Source organism: Parambassis ranga, chromosome 10, assembly GCF_900634625.1.
Source record: "Parambassis ranga chromosome 10, fParRan2.1, whole genome shotgun sequence".
Classification (NCBI taxonomy): Eukaryota; Metazoa; Chordata; class Actinopteri; family Ambassidae; genus Parambassis; species Parambassis ranga.
Window position 1 is genome coordinate 13,588,016 of NC_041031.1, and position 24,482 is coordinate 13,612,497.

At 41.6% G+C, this 24,482-nt stretch overlaps 1 protein-coding gene across 1 annotated transcript in view; it reads left to right on the forward strand.

Moving 5' to 3' along the window:
• The first annotated feature begins 769 nt into the window (after nt 1–769).
• The window catches only part of mid2 (midline 2), a 121,119-nt gene continuing 97,406 nt past the window's right edge, over nt 770–24,482 (forward strand). Inside the window, exons 1-2 of the mRNA XM_028416357.1 lie at nt 770–948; nt 23,617–23,706. The gene's annotated coding sequence lies outside the window, so the exon portion shown is untranslated. The remainder of the gene's footprint in view (nt 949–23,616; nt 23,707–24,482) is intronic.

Here is a 24,482-nt window from a genome sequence, read left to right on the forward strand (position 1 = left end):
ATACTGAACCTCTCAGGAATATGGTGTACATTGAGTTCATACCATCATCAGAAGAGACAGCCAGCTGCAGCTTGAGTTGTGTGATGCTAAGTTCCAGTTGGATTTTCTAGTGTGTCCATTAGAATCAGTATGACCCAAATAGCAGTCCCAGCAAGCACAGTTTAACAGGACTTCCTGCTGGTTTATGTTTTGTTGTCACAGAAAAAAACTGGAACTCTCAGCATGCAAGATGGCCCACACATGCTATAGCAAACACTTCATTGTAATCAGAATATGACTTCATAATAATATGAAATCATATGATGGGCTCCAAGATAATGCTTATGCTAACGGTCCTTGTCTCAATTCATTTTTCAGCCAATTAATAAACAGACACATGAGTCAGGTGTATTTGCAGGTTTTTGTTAATTGTATGTCTTAAGACAAATGACAGCGACACCGTGAGGCCACGGGGGGTGGAAGGGTGCGTGGAGGAGGAGTAATGGGTGCGCACAGCACGAGTTTATTGCGCGGGCACTGGAGCAGCGGTGTAACCGATCCCAGCTGCCGCCGTCTGCCGTGGGGGGGGGACGAGAGCTATTACCGTCCCCCGTGGGTTGGTCACGTGTCTTTGGGGAGCGTTTAGTTTGGGGACCACGTCGGAAAAGAGAAGGAGCGCACCGCTGCGCGCAGCCGAGTAACAGAGAGCAACATCTTTAACAAGCGTTAATGATCCGGCGGCGAATCAGGCAGATCAGTTTTGTTTTGGGGCGTTGTCATAGACACTCTGCACCGGGCTTCAGAAACACAGAAGCAGCACGCACTGACACTGTGTGTGTGTGTGAGATCCTAGAGTCGTCAAAACTTCTGCGCCTACGAACTGTGATCTTTACTGCGAGCGTCACACGTTGTTTCCTGCCCCTGTGACAAGTCGGCACCAGGAGTTGTCAGCGGCTGATCGAGGAGAAGGTAGGCTGCGCTTCTTTCCTGTGGTTTCAGTGGGGAACAGAGGGAGAAAGGTGCGCAGGGACACACACTGGCTAAATAATCACAGTTTGCGCAGGTCAGGTTGCAAATAATGACCCGTATGAACTGTGTGAAAAGCTTCAATGTGATAACAATGAGTGTGACTGAATGGAAGACACGAAATGTCTCCAGAGTGGTGCGTAAGTGTGCATGAAGAGGTTAATACTGATGTACATCTCTTTATTCTGAACTGATGAGAGCTTCGAAGTTAACAGTGATAAACTTCGGGCGTTCCTGCTCCATGTGACTCTGCTTTTGATTGTAATTATTCTGTTTTATTGTGAGGCTTGCTGAGAGTTTACCTCTGTCACTGGGTTATAGTATATGTACCTCTGACCTGAGCTGATTCACAGCCACACCCCTGATGCCAGCCAGGGCAAAAAGAATTAAATGTTCCTTATCCACCAGTAAACCGCTCATATATTTTTCCAGTGATCTTGTTGTTTTAGCCTCCCATAGATATAGTGGTAGTATAGTAGAAGACAGGGTCAAATATATCAGCACTCACTTACTAATGAATACAATAGAAAGCCTTCACAGTCCCCGTAGGCACATGACATCATTGTGGCTGTGGCTGTGTCTGTCAGGTTGGTTATTGTGGCGACAGTGCTGCAGGTGACAGTGGAGGCACTGTGGCTTTGGCTTTAGAATAGTAGAGTGTAACATGTCAGCTCCTTATCAATAATGCAGGATACCAAAACAATGGCGAAGAAGAGTGTGGAGTTCAGTGACAGGACGTCCTGTCCTCCCTTTTTTGACAGTTTTAAATTATTAAATTAAAGATGAGTTGTTAAAATTAACTTCAATCCAGGTATCATATATGCTGCTGGTGTCATGTTCATCAGGGGAAAACATAGTTAAAGCAGAGTATTATACTTTAAATAAGTGGTGGTTCACCATCTTATACAAATGATTTATCTCCCTGCTCTCTCTTGTTAATGCATGATCACAGTGGTTAATGAGACAGGTCTCAGCGCATGGGGCCCGACACTCAGAGACAGCACTGCTAGTTGGGTGAATACAGCTGACACCCTCATTCATCATGCATCTACAGGGTGCCGCATGCTCTCCAGCCTTCCCCTTCCTTTCTCTCTCTCTCACCCTCTCACCCGTAAATGATAATTATTAAGACATTATAATGAGACAAGAGCAATGCCTCTTTCTACGGGAACGACAAGATGTCAGCTTCTACATGCTGGGATGATAATAGCTGTAACAGAGGGTGCAGCTGCAGCGATTTCTAAGAATAGATGTAAACACCAACTGTACTGTATTGTACCTGTTTGACTCTGTAGCTTTAAACCTTTAAATTTCATGTCTGTGAAGGGAAATATTTTTCAAAAGAATACTCTGGTCCATGTGTAAATGTGCAAGTTGTTATTCATATTTTGTCTGAATACATTGTCTTTGTGATGCTGAATTAAACCAATGATGCTTCAAGCAATCCTTCACCGGTCTTGCACTGTAGAAAGCACGTGCAGCAGCAGCTCGTTTGACTCTAACTCTGACCCTTCAGTTTATTTAGTTTGGGCAGGTGAAATGTGACCCTGAGTACAAGAACAAGTTTGTTGGGAGAAGGTGCTCTCTGTTCATTAAATGAACTCTGGAGTGTCTTGATCTTACACTGCATGTTTGTGCTCCCTTGTTCTGCTGAGTCGTCTGAAGGAGCCATGTATTCTTTGCAAAGTGTGTAGCAGTGCAGTATTTTGAGAACTTTTCTTCCAAGTGCGTTTTGCCCAGTATATTGCTCGGATAGCATTTATGAACATTTTTATAACAAACCTGTTAAACTGAGATTTCCCTTTATTACAGCAGGTGTTCCATGATCACTGGTATGATATAGCATTGTTTTATTTTACTGTGATATGCTTTGCTTAATTTATTTTGGCCATATATCTAGTGCTGTGGAAAAAAACATATAGAAGTATTGACTGACCTATGACTTTATGTTTTATTGTTTGGTGTTATTTAAACATAGGACCAATACACCTGCAAAAGTCAGATTAGTGAAGTAGGTTGGTGGAGCCCCCCTAACACTGTGAGCTGTTTTGTTTTCGCAGTTAGGTTTGGTTTTCAAATGTGTCTACTTAACTACTGGTTAAAGTATTGCATTAAAAACAGGGTAAGGAATTAGGTAAGGATCACCTTAAAACACACAAATTCAAACATTCAACACATTTGTCAAGGACAACAGGGAAGCCCAACAACCTTCATGTTCAGATTCACGTTGATATTTAGGAGAGATACTAAACACTTTAGAGAGTTTTCATTTACAGGAAATGTCTTCATTCCAGAGAGTCACGTTCTTTGCCTTCTTCTCTACATGTCAGTTGCTTCGTCCCTCTTTTTGTCGAACAGAATGGCTGTTTTCTTCCAGGGCTGTCTGTCATCAGCTGATGCCAGTTTGAATCTGAATGGTGAGTTCACTTCTTGGCTGTGATCTCACCGGGAGTCTCTCAAACTGCAGGGGAGCTGGCATGTTGTTTTGGTTGAAGGACAGAACTCCAGCTTCCTGTAGTGACCCTGTTAATGTCTTATTTATGGCTCGCCGATTCTCACTGGATTGGTTTGTATTGTGGGATCCAGCGCGTTTATGGAAAATACATCTAATGTAACAGTGATTGGATGTTTAAGATTTGTAAAGTATGTTTGAGAGCCTAAGATGATCTCTTGAAAAAACAGTTTCCTGTGGGAAAAAAGTCACGTGGGTGACTTTGTTTTATTTGCTACGGCAGATTATGTGATGATAGATTAAGATTTGTTACATAAGGTTACATAAGGAGTGTGTCAAATAATTAAGGAAATTGGACAAAAGTGTGACGATTCTGTCTGAAATGTTTTACCATTCCCCCACTTGAAAACACAGAAAAATGAAAAGCCAGTTTGTTTCTTCTTCCTGCAGATTCATCTGTTACTGAGTGTGTTTTCACTTTTGGAGAATTTGTAACAGTACCCAAAGCATCGTTTGATCCTTTCACGAGTGCCTCCTCTCATCATGTTCCACCTCCTCCTCATCCATTTCACGCAGCGCAATATGTCTGCAAGACACCAGAAAAACAATTTCCTTGTGCTTTAACTCTTTGTGTCTTCTGTTATCTTTGTGCTTTTTAAGCCTGTGAGAAATACAATTACATTTGTGTTGAAGATTTTATCCATAATCTTTTGTTGTGGTGGATTTCTTCCTTTGTATTTAGAAAAAAAAGAAGAAGAAAAAACTCCAAAAGCCAAACATGTTTTTTTTAACTAAACTAAAATAAGTACGTCCAGCCTTCTTTTACATTTCACCACTGATTCAAAGCTAGATGTGTTTACATGTTTACTTCCAAGTACAGCCATGGCTGCTTGCATCTGTGGACCATCTGTGTGATTGTGAATGTGTGTCTGCAGATCCCAAAGATTGAAATGATGACAGTGTGACAGAATAACCCCGGGTAGGCAGGATGCGACTGACACTTCACTGAACAGCACGGCACGCATATTCCAGCCTCCAGTCGATATCACAGTAGTTTGCCTCGCCACTCATCAGGGGTTTAATATTCAATTATGAGGGTCCTCTAATTCAAGCTGTGTTGGATGGCTTGTGGAAAAGCCCCACTGATTGATGAGTGGGCATCTTAGCTAAATAAGCTCACAGTTTGCCCCTGAAGGAACAAGAAACAAGACAGATGGCATGAGGGGGTGTTTTCACTGACGTGGCAGGAGTCTCTGGTAGTTTTGCTTTATTAGTGGGTATATGCAGCACAACATTGAGTCAGTGTTCAGTCAGATCAAGCTGTAAGTGAAATTGTTTCTCCACACTTTCATTTCAACAGTATAGAAGAAAAAAAAAAGAGTTCAGAGGTGTTCCTTCAAAATGCTGGCCGGTGGATAATGTGACAGTGTCATCCCACTGCTTTTTTAGTTTATAGCTGTGACAGTCTGTCAAACTGTCATATCCAGCTGAGTCTGGAGAAGTGTAGGTCTCGCACTGTTATGCTGACAAACAACAAGCAGGCAGATAAAGAGGCAGAGAGTTAGACAGCCAGTTCAGCGTTTGTGTGGGGAGAGCAGCGTCTCCGCCCTCATCTCATGTCAGATATGATTCTTCTGCAGTCAGGTATTTGGACCTTACTGGTGGGTTGTTTTCCTGGCTAAAGCTGGACCAAGCTGTCAGTCAGATTAGCACTATGAACCACTGGTGGGAGTGCAGCCCTATCCTCGGGGAGACAGCCGTTAGAAAGATCGACAAATCCCCAAACACTGAGTGCACACAGGCATGCACAGCCCCCCACCGCAGAGCGAAGGGACGAGATCAAGCCAGGTCATGGGAGACTCTTTTCAAGTAAATTCCTCCTTCGGAAGACTGCTGTGTCCTTCATGCCCTTCATGCACATGTGTATGTATTTATCCTCAAACACACACACCACCCACAGCCACATGCACACACATTTTTGACCCACCCCCTCCAAATGGGGAGAGCAAAAACACTGACACATGGTTGGATATTCGTTTATGGGTCACTGATTCTAACTGTAGGATTCACTGCCTCTGTGGAAAAACAAATTAAAGTGTAATGTCACAGTCACTGTGTCCCAGGACCGAAGATGGTTCAGTTTACTGTGAGAATCTGGACTTCAAACATTTTGTATTTGCTGGAACAGTGATTTTCAAGGTGATTAAACTGAAATAGTCAACTATTTAATTTTACTGTGATCAATAAGTGAGTATAAAAAGTCTCTTTTGTCACAATCTTCGCCTGCATTCTCTATGTGCAGCACTGAGTTCTCTAACTTTGATCTTAAGTGATAGCTGTGACAGCCGATCAGACAATATTTCAAAGAGCTTCCTGTAATGCCAGGAATGTTTGGCTTTCTCAGGCTCGAAGTGCCAGTGAGGTCAAGGTCAGGTAACTGTGCAGAAGGAGAGTCAGAGTCCCCAAGTAGTCCTTACAAAGCTGTGGGCTCATAATCCTGCTGCAATATGAGTCTACATAAAAGCAAACAGAGGGTGCTTCTTGGTCAGGATGGAGATGGTTGACAGCAGGTGTTCTGCTCTGCTCTGTACACACAGCTTTCTGTCACTGACACACCTCTCAAACCTGCATTTGTTAGTTAAGAGGATTTTCGATGTTGTTACAGTATGTTTGCTCATTAAGTGATTGTCCTGAAATGTTTACAGACTGCTGCTCACACTCTATGGGCCTCACATAATTATGGCTAGCAGATGTCATCCTAGAAAAAGGCTAGAAGGTGCATCATCATCTATAGGAAAACATATAGCAGAGAGAAATCTGAGTGTCACCTGAATGATGCATGATATGATAAAACCCTTCTATAATTTATATAATACATCTTTTGTGTCATCCTGTGCCCCTCACAGCCCAATCTGAGTGACACGAAGTCAGACTCAATGATGTTATCATCCAGCTACCCTGCAGTGTTTTCACTAGAGGAGGGTTGCATGACCATGTTGACATGTCCTGCATTTAGAGTAGGGAGGGCGAAGGCTGAGTACAACACAGGAACAGAGATGCTGACTGATGTTGTGATCCCCAGCTGGGACCTGCTTGAAATAATCCTATCCAAATTGTGTTTACCCACCAGAGGGAAACAGCTGCCAGTCTGTCCTAACCATAAATACTCTGAGGCATTTAACTCTGTATTAAGAAATGAAAAGGTTTTGGTCTTAATCACCTTCTCCTTGGCATACTTTGCTCCTTAGTCTAAAGAAAAACATCACATGCAGCCATGATGGCCTTCTGTAGAGGTTGCAGGGGCTGCAGTGGCTTTAAAGGGGGCTGAATCGAAGATGACAGCAACCTCTGGTCGTCCTCTGTCACCACTTGTTCTACAGCGGGCGCTGTGCGGTGGTACGGATTGGCATCTTTGCTTAATTCACCATGATAAATTACTCCTAACCTTCCACTGTCTTGCTGACCTCTGCTGCCAAACTGCGATGTACGGATTTCCATGTACACGCATACATGAACACCATCAGTCCCCCCTCTTGCTCCTCTCTTTCCCCCCCTCCTCTCTGATTGTCCCCACTTATTGTGTTCTACATTCAGATTCGCCACACATGCACACACCCCACCTCCAAACATGATCTAAATCTTCCCTTTGTAGTTTCTAATCATCTCTCTAGCAGGCCCTATCTGTCCTCCACTCAGGGCTGCCGGTTTCCAGTCCGATTATCTGTTACGCGTCCTCTGCCGTGTTGATAGAAGTGTTAATTATCAGGTTTATGGAAAGGAGAGACAATTTGTCAGAAGCATATGGTGATAAAATGGGAGGCCATGTCCTTTTTTCAGCAAACCTTGCTAATTGCTTAACCTCATCGTCAAGTGATTCACCTGACAGATGAGCAAACGGACCAACTGTCCTCATTTAACTGACAGGCAGCTCTAATCAATCCGTCTTGTGAATTTTACATACCTGTGTTGTATGGATTCTTATTGTGCCATAGGTACAGTAATAAACTTTGCAGTTGGCTCTCTGTGCATGGTCTACCACGTAATCAAGTGATTGCATAATTATAGTTGCATAAAGGAGACTCTTAATTTCACATTCCATGCTCACCACTGTAATTTTACCTCCTCATTTTGAGCCATAAACAAGCTTGGTTAGTGAAGTTAGGTCATCAACAGCATAAATCAGTGAGAGATTTTCTTTTCACTTTCACTGTATCCAAGAATTTTAAGTACAGACTGATTATCTGAGATTGTGCCTCATTGTTGGGTTTTAATGGGATGTTACGTAATTTAGATTTGGCAGCGCGTGACACAAACAAAACTTCATTTCTGAGCGAGATGCTCTCCTCCCATTTTTCACAGTGATTGCTGGGTTAAATCTGAGAGTGCTGAAAGCTTAAATGTTGAGCTGTAAGCTCATATGATCAAGCCAGACTCCATTAAATTCAATATTGCTCAAGGGCTGTACTTACCACTTTTATTTCAAGGGTGTCCTGATGCTGGAATCAAGGAGTTAACCCCTTGTTAAAAAACAAGTCAAGTGTTATATGTTGAAAATATATAGAGAGAAATAATCTGGAGGGTTAGGTCAGCTGTGATCATATAAGCAGGCCCAGACAGTGATCTGAAACCTGCCTTCCTCCTCCTCGTCTCTGGATGGGCTCCAGCATTCTGGCCCTCCTCCTCCTTCTCTTCCTCAACTGGCTTTTTCACACAGAAAATAAAGACCTACTGTTGCATCATGGCTTTTTCGGATCCCATGGTTAAATTCCTGAGCCGATGAGAGAGGAAACCTATCCTTAGAAAACCCCAACAAAAGCAAACTCACATAGCCCATGCAGCAAAGCATCCTGGGAAAAGGCCAGCACCACCACCCCCAGCATTCTGTGTTATAGATCTTAGATAAAAGTCGCTCATTCTGCCGCTGCGTTTGTGTATGTGTGTGTATGCTTATCAGAAACATGCCATGAACCAGGCTGAATGCGACTGGGTGTTTGTCTGTCTTTCATATGCGCTGAGATATGAAACTATGTTGATGATGATTGTGTTTGAATGGGGTGAGATAATGAAGTGGAGCCTTTATGTTAAAATTTTATCACATCACCGCTGCCTGTGTGACTACATAATCACACACTTTACGCATTCATTTTTTGAGGTAAAAGACCCAAGTGGATTGGTTTGAAGCTGTGTTCTTTGTAATACTCTTTGATATCCCCATAGGTTTTGCGCATTCCCGTTCATTTCATCTCCTTCAGGCGTAGGGAAGAACGAGGCCCCCACCCCGTCCCTCCACCCAACAACAGTGTTCTTGTGCCTGCTTTATTTTTTTGGAATATTCCACTGGCAACTAATTCCCCATTTATATTAATCTGTTAATCCGTCTGATTTCTAACGTGTTGGATTTCGCTGCTGCTTGTTGGAGAATTTCATGATTTCAGGACATACGTAGTAAGAGGTATTCAGCGTGAGGTTTGCAAGGTCGCATCTCAGCTGTTTGTGGATGGTGTTGTCCTTCTTGGCACAATCACTAGAAGGCCTCCAGCTCTCACTTACAGCGGTTAGTGGCCAAGTGTGATGTGGCTGGAATGTGAATCAGCACTTTCAAACCTCTCCTGAAAAAGAAATGCTGTGTTCCATTTTGGTAAATGATGAAAGTTTTATCTCAGAGAGGGGTGTTAAGTGTTTCAGAAGTTTGGAGATCAAGTGCAGGGTGGGTGCAGCCTCAGTGGTTATGCGGTGAAGAAGTAGCTGCTGAGGCATGAAGGGAAGTTCTTCACTGATCTACATCCTTTGGCCTTTCCTTACAGTCATGAACTTTGGATGATGAAGGAGGTCAGAAATATAAGAGGCTGAAAGGAATTTTCTCCACAGGGTGGCCAGGCATACTTTCCAAGAAGAGTTATGGGGAGGGGGTTGGAAAATCCCAGAAATACCCGCTGGTCCTCCACATTGAGGAGAGGCTGTTGAGGTGGTCCAGGCCTCTGATAGGATGGCTTCCTGTCCAGCTGTGTGGAGACCTCAAGGCTGACCCAGGTCTTGATGAAGGGATTAAATCTCCCAGCTGGCCAGGGGACCCCCTATAGGTTAAGGAAGTCACTGGAGACAAGAGACCTTAGAGTCTGCGCTCCCTTTTTTGATACTACAACATAAGGGACTGAGAAATTAGAATAAATCAATGACATTAAATAATTACTCTATCTTGAGTTAATCAGTCAATTACTTCAGAGAGTGATCTTATATGTTGACATGCACCATTTAAGCTTGATAAAGAATTTAAGAATCAAAGTGTTCTCATATTATTGCATCAAGCATTTAGTCCTTCAGGAAAGGGAATGTCTTCAGAGTGACAGAATTGAAAAGGGAAGCGGACAGCATATCGAGCCTGGGTTTCTCTTATCTCTCCCAGGGGATCTTGTGTGCGCCTCCAAATGAAACCTGGCATACAGTATCTAGACCCACTCTGCCTTGTAATTAGATCCCTGCTGCTTTGCATGTACGCTGCAGTCCAGGGCCAGTGTGATCTCTCTGCACCCTCACTGACTGTTGGTGCTGCATTTGTCACAGAATCACAAGGCTTCACTTGTGAGACTTTGTCTTCAAAGACATGTGCTCGGTCTATTCCCACTGGCTCTAAAGCTGACTGCAGTGGCGTACGTTCAGTTTTCTTAGACTCGCTCTGTGGGAGTTATTAAAGATTTTATTTATCGAGTATTTCTTACAGTGACACTGCAGTCCCATCCCAAGAGGTGGGTCAGGGAGAAAACATACAGGAGCAATAATCCAGCCTCAGCTTTAGGGATTTTAACCTGCCTCAGGATTGATCTTTCAGCTTGTCAATCAATCAGCCACTTAAAACACACAGACTTTTACTGTTTTGCTAATTGAAACCGTACTGGGAACCTTTGTAATTAGAATTATTGCAACAGGATTTTAGTAAATTACCGACCCTGGTTTAATTATGAAGGTTTAAAGCTCCTGCCACTGAAAGATCCCAGTGAAGCCCTGTTTTCACTGTTTTCAGTTTTTGTACTAAGCTAACCTAATCAGTAGTCTAATATTCAAATGAAAGTGCCCTCAGTCTGCTCATTTATTATGAAAAGTGTATGTGGCAAAATGGAAGGCTCACCTCTGCCGAACCTGCTTTTCTGCATGAAGAAATATCAATGAAAGGCTTGAATTAAATCGTGTTAATCTGCTGCTATCTCCTCATCTGTATGCTGCATGCACATGGGTCACTGGTCAGAGGTCAGAGGTAGTTTTTCTTAATTATTTTTGGTTGTGTAATGAACATTTTATGTTTATTTTATCCAATAATCACTGACCAGACTTCATTAAATCTAAGGACATTTCAGAAAGGCACTACTGCCCTAATTTGCCTATTTAATCTGTCAGTCACCTCTGCAAAAGTATGCACTTTCTAATGCCAGTTTGTTATAGAGGTATAAACATAAGCTGCATTTCATAATATTCATATGTTCCTTGATAAAGAGGCTAATACAAAACAATATAAAACAATGTACAGCATGTATAGGCAGCACTATACTGCCAGCATAAGAGTCTGACTAAATGTAGGTGAAATTGCCCTGAAAACAGCCTAGAGTACTACTTGTTAATTAAGTTTGAAAAAATAATTAACTACAACTGCTCACATTAAAGAGAATGGAACAGCAAGGAAAGGGGTCGACAAAGTCCTAATTCCCCTGTGCACGGCAGCTATCCAGAGGCTTTACAGCAGCTCCTGCAGCTAACCTCAGCTAACAAATGGGATTAGACTGAAAATTCAAATGAGAGAACTAGCAGCTGATTTCAAATACTCCAGGAAGATCAAGAGAAGATCATTCCAAAGTCAAATGTGTAGCCCAAATTAGATTTGTTAGATTAATCATATCCCTCATTTTGTGTGTGTGTGTGTACCACTGACAGTGTGTGTCTTTCTTGGGAACAAAATGGTGAAATAAGTCTTAAAGACTTAAAAGTTTGAAGTTTCAGTCTTTATCAAGGTGAATCAACATGAGTGGATCAAACCAGATTTTCTTCTCTGCGTGTGCTTCTCCTGTAATAGCTTGAAGTTGTTCCCAGCCTCCCTCGGCACATAAAAGTTTTATGTAATATTCAAATAATGTTTTCTCACATTTCCTCAACGGCCTCTTTCTGAAGCATGTGTTTTTTTTGCCTCAGTTTCCTGCAGTGACAGTTTGAAATATCCTCTGGTGTGTTGGGTTTCTTTTATTCTTGAATTATTTTATACTGAGATGTAGGTCTATTCTCCATCTCTCACAGCGCTGACAAGGGGAGGTGCTAATAATTAATGACGTTTTTTTGAAATCTCTTTCAAGATGCTCTAGGAAACTGCACAGGGGAGGGGAAGTGAAGGCAAGAAAATAAACTGGCTTGGAGCAACAAAATCAGGCTAAAACTCTACTTAGCTGGAGAATCAAATTCTCTCTGTAAAGCAAAAATCCACTGAAAAACATCTGACCTATTTTGGGAAGAGTCCATCTTTTTTTTAATTCTTGCTAGCTTTAGCAACTATAGGAAACAGATGTGAGTGATATGATGTTTATGTTAGAGATAGTTGTGCTATCATAACTTTACAGCAGCGTATTTTAAAAACAAGTTTTGCTTAGTGAAGCCTGTTGAGTGTGTGCAGAACTCTATGAACGCTTCATAAAGTCAGTCAGTTCGGTTAGATGTTGTTGCTGCATTTGGACTAATCAGAGCCGAGTTACACATCTCTGCCGGTAAGGCTTTAATTTTTAGTTGGACACAGGAGAGTGATACAGCCTGGAGGACAGAGGAGAGATGAAACAGATGGAGGGAGAGGCAGCGGGTTGCTGGGGAGTAAGGGACAGTTTGAGACTCAGTGGTTGCCCCCCGTAATCCCAGTGTCCTTTTCTGCAATTACACCGTCTACACACACACACACACACACACACACATGCAGGCAAAGCTGTGGCCTTTGTACCCTTAAAGAAGAGGCCTGTTTTTATGATAGATGTTGCAGGACAAGGCTCCTGCCAGCAGGAGTGTATTGAATTTCAACAGCAACAGCAGCTTCTATAGCAGCAGTGCTACTCAATACTGCAGTGAAACACAGCAGAATGTGGCCCATTTTTCCCTCCTCTATCAGCACTATGCATTTCCTGTTACTGCGACGGATGATGTGTTTGTGTCGCTCTTATGTGAATGCTTTAATCCTTGTTTTGAGGAAGTGCTGTACGCACATGGCTCCATAATATAAATTGACGCCAACACTCCTGTCATGGTGATAAAAAATATTGAAACGATTAAGGCAGCAGCACGTCTAAAAAGAATTGAAAATGAATTTTTCATGCCCTGTGGAGTAGATGGAAACCTTTCCACGGTCGCATGATGTTTTAATTAGTGCTTAACTGTGTGTTTTTGTATGTGGAAAGATGATTCTTTGCAACAGTCACAACAATACAGCATTAACTCAGAATACATACATATACATTACAGTTCAAACATTACAGTTGTGGTTGGTGAAAGGACATTACACTTATAAAGCCAGTGGCAAATTAAATGCCCGTTTAGCTGCTTTGATGGACGTCATAATAGAACTCACACTAGGCTAATTAAAGCTTTTATGTGTAGCTCCCATTGAGGCGTCTGAACTTATTTTTCTTGTTTTCCATTTAAAGCACGCAGCTTTAAATTATTTAAACAATACTCGGCGCAAATTGTAATAAATTATCTGTGCAATTATCATTACTAGACACACATCGAACATAAAGACATAATTACCAACACAGTGGCTTCATAATTTATTATGTAGTTAATCATTTTTGTAATATGTCACATTTTTTATCCTCATATGAGACTCGCTGTCTCTTCAAAGTCATAATAGCTGCTCCGTGGCTCCTCTGATTGGAAGCTAATTATAGCATATGACATGTGTATGTGTACCTACAGGCAAATGTGGAAGATTCACCACCATCAGGTGACTTTATTTCCTGCCTTCTTCTGTAATGTGTACAACCACAGCTGGAATGTGATAATGTATGTTTGTGTGTATTTTTTCCTGGAGACACTAGATGGCACTATGGATATGTAATCCCGAGAATCTTTTATACCTCTCTCAACCACAGTCCTGCTCTCATCCACAGCATCATTTTGTTGTGTCATACAAACCGGATGATGAGAAGACAATTTTACATATTTTGGGGAAAGTGATTGGATTTTTTAGCCATGTGTGTGTGTTAATCTTGTTGGTGTACACACATGTATATGTGCCCAGCTGTGCCAAGAGGAGCTGTGGAAATTTCATATATATGTATGGGAAGGTTGTGTACATGTCTGTGTGAAGAGGACAATAAACCCAGTGTGTGTGCTCACAGTCCCTTCATACAGTGTTGGGGCGCAGCCTCATAAACGTGCATTTTGTATCATGTGCTTAATCTGTTCCATGTTTGGGATTAACCTCCCTGTGATGACACTGCCTCCTCTCTTCTCAGTGTTTCTACTTCTTCATATATCTCCTATGTCTCCTGCTTTTCTGCTCCTTCTTTTGCATATGAATGTCATTGTCATCCCTAGTGCTCTACTCATTCACCCCCCCCCCCCCCCCGCCACCGCCACCTCTCCTCCCTTCCCTTATATTTCCATCCTCTGCAGTCCCTGTTTAGATGCAACTGTAAGTAGACTGAGCTTCAATTTCTCAAAAAATAGATGGACAATTGTGCTCGAATGAGATTTTTTTTTAAATGATGCTTCTTTGGTTGGCTGATAAATGGAGCAGCTACCACAAACAGCAAACTGTGACACACTCGTGTTTTTTTGGTTTGCACACAAGAGATTAATACGCTGGTGAAAAGATAAAAGTCGATATATATACACAAATTATTTCCAATTGGTGGAATTGGAAATCATTTGGATTGTTCCAAACACAAATATTGTGAGCTGGAATATGACTTCTTCAAGGATTGTGTGCAGAAATGACAAACACTGTTGAAACCATTAGTGCAAGGAATTCTGTCTTCAGAAATCACAAGAGAAAAAATTGGCAAATTTATAATGGATGAGTAACTCTTTTCTGTGGTGCAGAATGTTCCACTCAAACGTTTAAAGCCTGTCCACACACAGCTGGAAAAAGGAAATGGATGGTCCAGATCTGCGTGTTCCTTTGACAGCACAGGAGACACTGCGAGTTCAACACGTGTCTTGAAGGTTCTTCCCGAGGATTGTTAATAGCTACATTGTAGAAGGCTTTGTCACCGCTCAAGGACTGTCGAGGAGGTTTTGAATCCACCATCACTGTTTTTTAAAGCACCTTTAATCCTTCAATGCCACACACCTACACTCTTGTTCGATTGCTCCAAATACACGGACGTTTAACTGGTGAAATTCAGATGTTCTGCAGCCAAACTGCATTTCATGCTCTCCAAAATGTTTAATTAACCTGCTGCTTTTTTTGCTACACTTGCCAAAGATGTTGGATTTGACCTTTTCTCAAACTGAGCTAACAGATCAATCGCAGAGGGAGCTCTGTTAGCATTAAAACAAGCACACTGTTCAACTCCAGTGTTTATCCACACTAATTAGAACACTTCATTGTCAAGAGAGTTGTCTGGGAGTGTGTGTATTTGTGTGTGTCTGTAGACTGATGATGATGCTCAAAAACGCCACAACAAGGCCACTACAACTGACACAACAACACAAGAATGGCTTGCCCACTCTCTACAGAAAGATGAAAATCAGCCATTGAGCAAACTTTAATCAGAGCCAAGAGTATCACAGAGTGATGTTCTTTTTTTTTAAAGATGGCTATTAGTAGACTGCTGGAGGCAGCTGCAATCCTCAAGGTGTCTAGGTGTTAAGTTGCCAGCCCGGCAATATTTAGGAGACGGGGGAGTCAGGAGAGGCCTTGGAGGAAAAAGTATGACATGGCAATTTCTGCACTTCTAACAAGAAGTATAAATAGTACCTAATGGAAGGCTTCAGGAAGCACGGTTTTAATGAATCCAGTCTCCCGTATACAGTGGGTACGGAAAGTATTCAAACATTTGCTAAAATCATTTATGTTTATTTTTTTCCTTATTAATGTACACACAGTACCACATATTGACAGAAAAACACAGAATTGTTGACATTTTTACAGATTTATTAAAAAAGGAAAACATGAAATATGACATGGTCCTAAGTATTCAGAGCCTTTGCTGTGACACATATATTGAACTCAGGTGCATCCATTTCTTCCGATCATCCTTCAGATGGTTCTACACCTTCATCTGAGTCCAGCTGTGTTTGTTTGATACTGATTGGACCTGATTAGGAAAGACACACACCTGTCTAAGACCTTACAGCTTGATTTTAGCAAATGGCTGCAACATAACAAAGAGTGAAAAATTTAAGGGGGTCTGAGTACTTTCCATACCCACTGTAAATAAAAAAAACTGATTAGATGTGGATGAAAGCGTCAGATGTACATACAGTGACAATAATGAAAACATTTTCATGTAACTCTGAACAGAAAGCAAGGTGCATTTTTATAGACATAATTTTTAAAGTATGCATGAAACAGGACTTTTCCTCTGGTGGTCAGAGCAGTGGGCCAGGTCGAGTTCCTCCCAGATCCAGACTCTGAAGAGTATTAGACTTTGTGGTGCAGTGTCTTGGTTTGGATGGAGCGTCTAATGGCTATAAACTACAGTTACACATGATTTCCATGAACCCTTACTACTGTGTTGCAATGAAACTGTTCAAATGAATTGAACATGTTCATATGTATTAGACATAGTACTCTTGATTAAACTGTGTAAAAATTATGCCAGGGGACACTTTAACCTTCCTCTTTTTATGTTGTTTCTCCATGTGAATCAGGTTTCGTAGAAAATGGTTTCTACCAGTTTCTACCTCATAATAAGGTCTTTGTGGATTTGCTTGAATAACCAGGTCATAATTTGTGGAACGAGACCTTCCTCATTCCAGACCATTTTTCAGGCCTATTTGAAAAGCCAGATCATTTAGTTCCATATTATAGGGGAAGGGCAGAAGTGGCTATGACTGATATATGCAGTACTCTCATCAAAACAACCACCATGATTTTAATTTTGGTGTGAACTTTCCTTTTATCTATGTTTGGGCGCTGCTTGAACAGAGATGAATGGAATTTTTAAAGCCCAAACATGTGTCCTATTTTCATCTCAGGTAAGCAGAGGGGGTGCTGATAAACCAGGCACCGCTGAGTAGTTTGACCTGCTGATTATACCGTTACTACTGGAGACAAAAGGCAGACATCAGTGGGTGTAAGTAGGATTTTTGTCCTGTGGGGGAAATGACAATTGCTTGGCGGCACAGCAGAGGCATCTTTTCATAGATTTAAAAAGCTGTAACCTGAAGAAGCCCAAACCATTGTGCGTTAAAGAGTGTGTGACTGTGTTGTTGTGATGCTGACGGCATGCAAAGCAGAAAGCTTATCAAAGTTAATGGAGAATAATGGATTCATTTTAAACACGCTGGTCAGTGACACTGAAGTGTTAAGATTAACACCACACTTAGTGGCACTGCTGTCCTTCTGTTGTAAATAACGGTGTCACACTCTGTCATCCATTTTGCTGCCATTTTGAGTGGCGTGGCGTAAACTCACTTCCTCTGTCTTCATCGATAACAACCAATCAGAAACTGAAACATCAAGATTACTTTCGTTTCAGTTTGATAGTTAATGTGAGAGAGTTTGATAGCTTGTTTGCAAGACTGTGATGTTGCCTATGTTGATGTAAGAGCTAGTATCGTGTCTCCAACAGCCTCCCATAAGATGGTTCTGGTGATATATCCGTTTCTGGGCATACAACACAGCATTGTTTGAATCAAATATTTATTTCCTGTTCTCACAGACCTCTTTTCAATATTTCTCCATGGCCTATTGGTCTTTGGGACTGCCATTACACAGATGTGTGTCTGTGCGTGCGTTCACAACATGCTTGTGCAAATACACATGCACTTGGACATGGCTGTGTGTAAGTGAAACTTCAAACACGCCATGGTTGTAGCCATATCCCTTTTTTGAAAAGGTCCTTTGATAATGGATGTAAGATCTCCTGCTTGGGGTGTTTAGCTGCTCTTCTCATGCTGCTATGAAGGACGGTCCATTTATTCATGTCTGTTCCCAGAGCCCCAGCAGCCCAACTCCCCAACACTCTCTCAAAGCACAAGGAACAAAGGCCATATTCTGTCACAAGCGAGAGTGGAGGGGAGACAAAAAAAAGTGTGTGTTGGTGCGTGTGAGCGAGGGCACATGAAACTTGAAGTGTAGTGGATCTTTTTGCCTGCATCTAGTTGAATGGCTGGAGTGTGTGGATGTGTGTGCACGAGCCTTTTGTGTCTGTGTGTGTGTGTGTGTGTGTGTGTCTATCGTGAGCATATGTGACATCCCATGACTCAAGGGGATACCCAGCAGATATTATGCCACACTGTTCTCTGTAGAACTTTGCTCTGCACAAAGGGCCCGTTTCATGCTCGGCTCTTTAGAAGCTTATACATCAAAAATGCGGCTGGGTGGGTAGCAGTTTGCATTGTGACAGATACGCTTGGGGCTTTTTGTCCTTGGTTTGACTCATGGGAACTAGGTACTGTTGTGACTTTTGAGTCTCACATTTCTGGTTTCAGTCATATCATAGTGTAAATTCCCACATTACGAACCGATATGTGTATGTGTGAAGTCATTGTCGGTCATTTTAGTATCAGTCTTGACTGCAGCGTGTCCTAAAGGAAAGAGTTCCTGTGCACCTCAGTCCTGACACTTCAGCTGAGCCTGTAGTTTCTTTTCCCCCCTCAGCAGATACTCGCATTGAAGCTTCTGTTGAATCTATGTTGAAACAGTGCTCAAGAAGTTTTCAGTACAGCAGCATCAGGAATGCATATTTTACTGAGAGCAGTAGATGAAACATTTTTCTGATATCTATCCTTTTGAGATTCACTCTTTCTGTGCACCTTAACATCTCTTTTCTCCCTATGTGTCCACACTATCCTGAATTAGTCAGCACTGTGCAGCTATGTGATCTTCTACTTTGCATTGTTTGGCGTTCATATCGCACCGTCTCCCCTTTGTGTTTTTTAGTCGGCATGTGTTACTTGTAACTCTGCTTCACAGTTCCTGCTGAAGGTTGAATGAGTCATTTAGTGTGAACGGGGAAATCAGCCCCTCTAACCCAGAAACTAAGTGTAAGTTGTGGGATTTTTCAAGGACACGGAGAACAGCATTCATATTCATGCATGGTGATCAAATGTAAACGATTACCCAAAGGATTATGACAGCAGCAACATTTCCTCTCACTCACAGATTTCAGAGTCCATTTTTAGAACATTTTTTCTTTCTTAGATGTGCAGAATGGTGCGGCAGCGGTTTTGGCCCAGTGCTGCAACAACAATACTGTATATCAGTCAGAGGATTGAAAAAGACACGGACATATACACTTACAAATTGGAACAACATTCACTTTACTGCTTGCGACAGCACACAGCAGCAGGACTTCACTGTGCCGACGCTTTAATGATTGATACAACAGCTGAAGACAAGCCAATGATGCATTATTTACTGATCTGTCTTCCGTCAGTGAGCCCGTCTTCATCGGCTCTTCCTCTGTAATGAAACAGTCAAAGCCTTACTCTGCTCCAGTAACAAATCAATGACAGTCTTCCTGATCAAAGAGCGGGACATGTGCCTAAAACAACATCAGTCTACATATAAAATATTTAGATGGCGCAGAGGAAGACAGTAGAGCAAGAACAGAGCATAAAACTGGAGCTGCAGGAAGCACTGCGGGAAGAACGCAGAGAGAAAGGAATGAAATGACTCCCACTCAGCAGCCTCCTCCTGGTGATGCCTTAGATGTGGACTTGTACATGCCGTTTAAATTGGTTTCTTCTATTGTCTGTTTTCCACATCTCTCTTACCACAGATAGCAGTCCATTCCTGTAGATAACTATCACGGTTTCTGAGTTTCTGTTGTTGAAGGCTGTCTGGTTTTTCCCTCCTTTCTTTTTTCTTTTTTCTTTTTTTTTTTAGGTCTTTGTCCTCCTGTTGGAGATTAGAGCCAGATTTTAAAAAAAGTCATTTATTTTACTGCACAAAGTCTGGTTTGCACATCAAAAAAAGGCTTTTAGCTGGTCTTTACAAATGAGAAGCTTATTAATAATGTAGTAGAACTGAGCCAGTGTTAGTATGTTGCATTCAGGCTATGCTTTCATCTGTGATGAGATACTGTTCAGCAAAGCCGCTCGCCCTCATGCTTAGGAAATCAACAATAAATCATTTCAAACACTACACTAGATTTACATGGAATTAATATTTTTAAAAAATGACTTCTAAGTGTCAAACCTGAATATTTGCTGGTTTGGCTGATGTGGTGATTATATTTATAATGTTGAGATCATTGAGATCTTTTTTTTATCAGGTACACACATGTTGCACAGAAAAAAACAGTGACGTATGCTGTTTACAATAATGCAATAATCTCAGATGAGATGCAGATGAGACTCTTATTGCTTAATCAGAAGTTGGAGCCACGTTCTTGTAACAGAAATATGTTATACAATGCCCGTACAGTGATCATCATCTTTAGAGGGTTGAACTAAAAATGCCATTAAGAAGAACCTTATCATTATGATGCATTTTTTTTCATCTTTGCTTGTTCATACTGAACAATAATAGCCCGCATTCTGGAGTCAGAGACGTGACTTGTAACATAATAGCGCTTGTACGGAGTGTGACATGGCCCATTGCATCTTTCACAATAAATGGTGAAATGGAGGAAAGAGTCCATGCCTGGACAGGCTGAAGGCCTCCTGTTATGTTTCCTACTGTTTCCCAGAACAGAAATGCATTTTTACCACTGTTGAAGATGAATTAATACTTGTTTATGATGATATTTAAGCAAAGCATTTATGTCCATTAAGCAATATCCTAGTTGAATTTCGACTAGCACGTCTATGAACCGATGCTTCATTCACAGGCTGATGAATGGAAATGTACTCTTCAGTAATGACACCCCGCTGGGAGCTTCAGCAGACACGGAGAAACAGCTGCCTGGTTGACAGCCATTATTCCGTGTGTTGTGGTGGGTTAACCACAGAAATCGACAAAATATGCACAGAATTCTGCAGTGAGGTAAACACATCGCTGTGTTTGTGCAGCCTGGTTATGCTTCTGTTCCATTGAGCTCCTCTGCACATGACTGGCAGATTCTGATAAGATCGGTCATCTGTATTAAAATCTCACTTTTAAAAGACATGCAGTAGGACAGAGGTGCTTTCAGAAAGTATTGTGTATATTCCGACAGAGCCTGTGATCTGTGCTCACTCACAGACTGTTGCTGCAAAGATTCATAATTTTTGGAGCCAATTTAGCATTAAAGCTGCTCTCCCAGCTGACTGCTCAAGGTCACAGTGCTCTAAGACAGAATAACAAATACAGCAATGGGTCTTTTATTAGCATAAAAAAAGTGTTAAACTGGGAATAGTTTTCCACAAATTTGGACCAAGGCTGTCATTGCAAATTATAAGCGGTGTATGAGGCTATTAGTGTAGCAGGCTAAAGATGATTTGCCATAAAAAGGGCTCAAGTAGTTTTGCTGTGTGGACGTGTAGATGCGGGTGATAAATTTAGCAATGCTAACAGAATTTGACGGTCTTATTGACTTTGAGCAACCCTGTAACGTCAGGGGTTCTTAGTTAAAAGGCAAGACCTGTCCTCTGAGTACAGACCCTGTACAGAGAGCCATGAAGCTGATAATTAAAAGTGCATTCTACTGAGGAAACAAGTCGACAGTCATTAAGGTGAGAGGTTCCACCCTTATTGAGCATTCTACAGAAGGACCCGGCAATAGAGAGAAAGCCATGACAGAAGAGGCTGGTTTAGACATAGGTGCACGACCACAGGATTATTAAACAACTGCATCTGTCCTTCACAGAGCTAGATTTAGTGCACATGTCAAATGAGATGAGACACTGACCATCAAGAATGGTTCTCTCATAAACATGTAAGGCTCTGTGTCACGGGCCTGCACCAGCCTGTTGGTAGGTTTTTGTCTGTGGTTGAACAGGAACTCAACCTGTTTTTATAATATATACCCACCTTTTAAGAAAGACGGTGTAAGAAATGTTATTAATAACAAATAAATTCAATTGCTTAATGTCACTAACTGCCACATCAGCTTCTGGTGACTGTAGTTATGCTGCAAAAACTATAAAAATATTTATTTTGGCCCTGCTGAATTGTTTGTTACAGAGCTTATTTTCTATAGCTGTGGGAACGTCCCATTGGCTTTACAGTTGAAGGATCCAGGCTGATGTTCACTCCCTGTTGGTCCACAGAAATACATCATCACCATGGCATGGGTTGTAGAGCAGTTTGAGACAAGAGGGAAAGCTTTGCTTTTCTTCGTCTTTGTCTCTCTGTATTCTTGGTAATTAAACTGAGTATCACGTTAGTCTTAATCATGTCAAGAGAGCTGAATAGGATAGAATCTGCAGATTGTGACAGTTTGTAATCCAAGTATAGGAAACAAATGGATGGCAAAACAGTCGGGATAATCAGGTAATACATGTAAATGAAACTGGCTTTTCTGAATTAATCTAAACTCCCTAAACCTAAAGTGTTGTCCATTTCTATTTAAAGTATTGCACACACGCAGAGAGTTTATAGTAGCGTTTAAAAAAAGACCTTTTACTGCTGGCCTCCTGCTGGGAGAAAGGCTGATGGTTGACGTACATTTATATCCTGTTGTGAATGAGGTCATGCTAGGAAACATGGCAAAAGGGTGTGTGTGAGAGCTCTCTGTGTGCGTGTTAAGCCTTCTCGGTGTCCATTATCATACAATAGTCAACTGAAGACTTAAAAAGTTTAACAAGAACTTCTTCCTAAACCTCCTCTGGCTTTTGATACAGTACCACCCAAAACACAGATGCAGCACATTGGTTTGCTTTTGACTTCTGTAACTCCAACTTCATGCCGACCAAGTTGACTGTGGCCCAGAGAAAATTATTATACATATAAAGTGCTTATCTACATCAATACTGACTCTGTCACCAGGTTTTGGTCTGTTCTGTCCCATCAGAGCCTTGGCACTTCATTTACTGTCTGTATTTAAAAAAAAAAAAACAGGAGATGCCCCTGTAAGCATCAGCAGTAGGCTCTGCTCGAGCAGGATAATTGAATATAGTGAACTAGTCATCACTCTTGTCTTCTCTGTTTTATTTGAGCCAAAGTGTGTCAGCAGTGTTCAAAACTCATTAGCCTGTGTACATTGCACCACTGACATTTATCCGTGCCTGATACTCTCTTTTGGCATATTAATAGCTGATTTGTGATGGCCCAGAAAAAGGAGCCATTTTAATTTGATCAAGATAGATCGGGTGTCGCTGGAATATTTAATGGTATTTGTCAAATGTTAAGTGGGTTTGTGACCAGAAAGTAAGAAGCCACCCCCAGCTGCGGAAGAGTGGTTGCAGGCGAAGTCAAGGACAGCTAATGTCAAGGTGCAATTCTCCAATTCCTCCTGCTAGTGCTGTGGTAGAGGACTGTGGGGGGAGTGAGTGGTCAGCTGATTATTTGTGATTAAGCTAAAAAGTAATATCACACAATGCTATAAATCAAAAAAAATGCATGACTTCTCTGCAGGCTTGGATTTGTAGTCTGCAGATTGAGCACAGTCTACCCATGCCTAGCCCATTAAAACTTGACAAATAAACCTGACTTGACCTGTCAGGCTTGTTTTTTGGCCAGGTCTTTTTTTTAACTCACATCAAAGGTTTGTTGCTGCCTAAAAAAATAAAATCCTCCAAAGCTTTAGAAAGTGGAAAAAACATTCAGTTTTTGACATCAATTTATTTTGAAGCTGTGCTTCAGCTGCAGTCAGACTGTAGTTAAAGTTGAAGAAACCTGTGTCCAAATGATGGAAAACAGGGTAAAAAAAAGAGTCAAGTTCTCTTATTGGTTCAGTAATTACATTCATATTGCATCTGAGCTTTTAGACACACGACTCCTTCATCCCCTCAATCATTCAGTCTGACACGACAGCACTTCAGATCAAAGCTAAATCACTGTGGCTGTCAGTTTTGGACAGTTTCTGAATTATTTTATTTCTTTTTCTTTTCTCATATTTTTTGGAGTTCTAATAATTATCCTTCTTTTCTGACTCCTGCAGGTGGAAACTGGTGGGAGGATACCAACATTGTTGTTAACATCATCTGACAATTCCAGCAAGAGTGAAGAGAAAGGTGGAAGAAAGTTACAGGTGAGTGAGAGAATAAGCTCCGCTGTTATGACAAACCTGTTTTACCATCATGCTAGAGGGACATGTTTTTACCTCTGTTCTCCTTGGTGCCACCTGTTTTTGAGCCACTACAGGCTCAAAAACAGTCTTAATAACTTCATCAATAAGTCCTATGGTAGGTGCTGCCACTCTTTTGTTACCTCATTTGGCAGTACACAGCTATATTAGGATAAAAATGTGGATTTCTTTCACCAAGAATGGACCATTGTTATTGTTGTTTTTAGGTCTGCCGCAACATGATGATCTGACAGAGATATTATATAATCTCAGTTTGTCAGCTCTCATGTAGCCATGCTAGGCTAAGACAAGTCTATGAGCTTTCTGTGGTGGCAGACCTACCTGGATGTATACTTCAATAGATACTTTTAATTTATTTTTCACACTTTAATTTGAAAATTGCAGGTAATTTATCCCAGCCAGTACCACATAGAGTAGCATTCTCCAGACAGATGGGGGTGTTGTGTTTTGTTTTTTTATTTGAGATGGAGTACTCTATCTGGAGGGGGTGCTGCTTCCTTACACTGTAAAAGGTCAGTTGAGGTGCTTTCACCATCTGATAAAGATGCCTCCTGGGTTCCCCTTAGAGGCTTTCCTGGCATATCCAACTAGAACGAGACCTCTGGGTAGACCCTGAACACACAGTGGAGGAATTATCTGTCTCATCTGGCTTGGGAAATACTTTGGGATCACCCATCAGGAGAAGATGGAAGACGTAGCGGGGAAGGGGAACAGCTGGA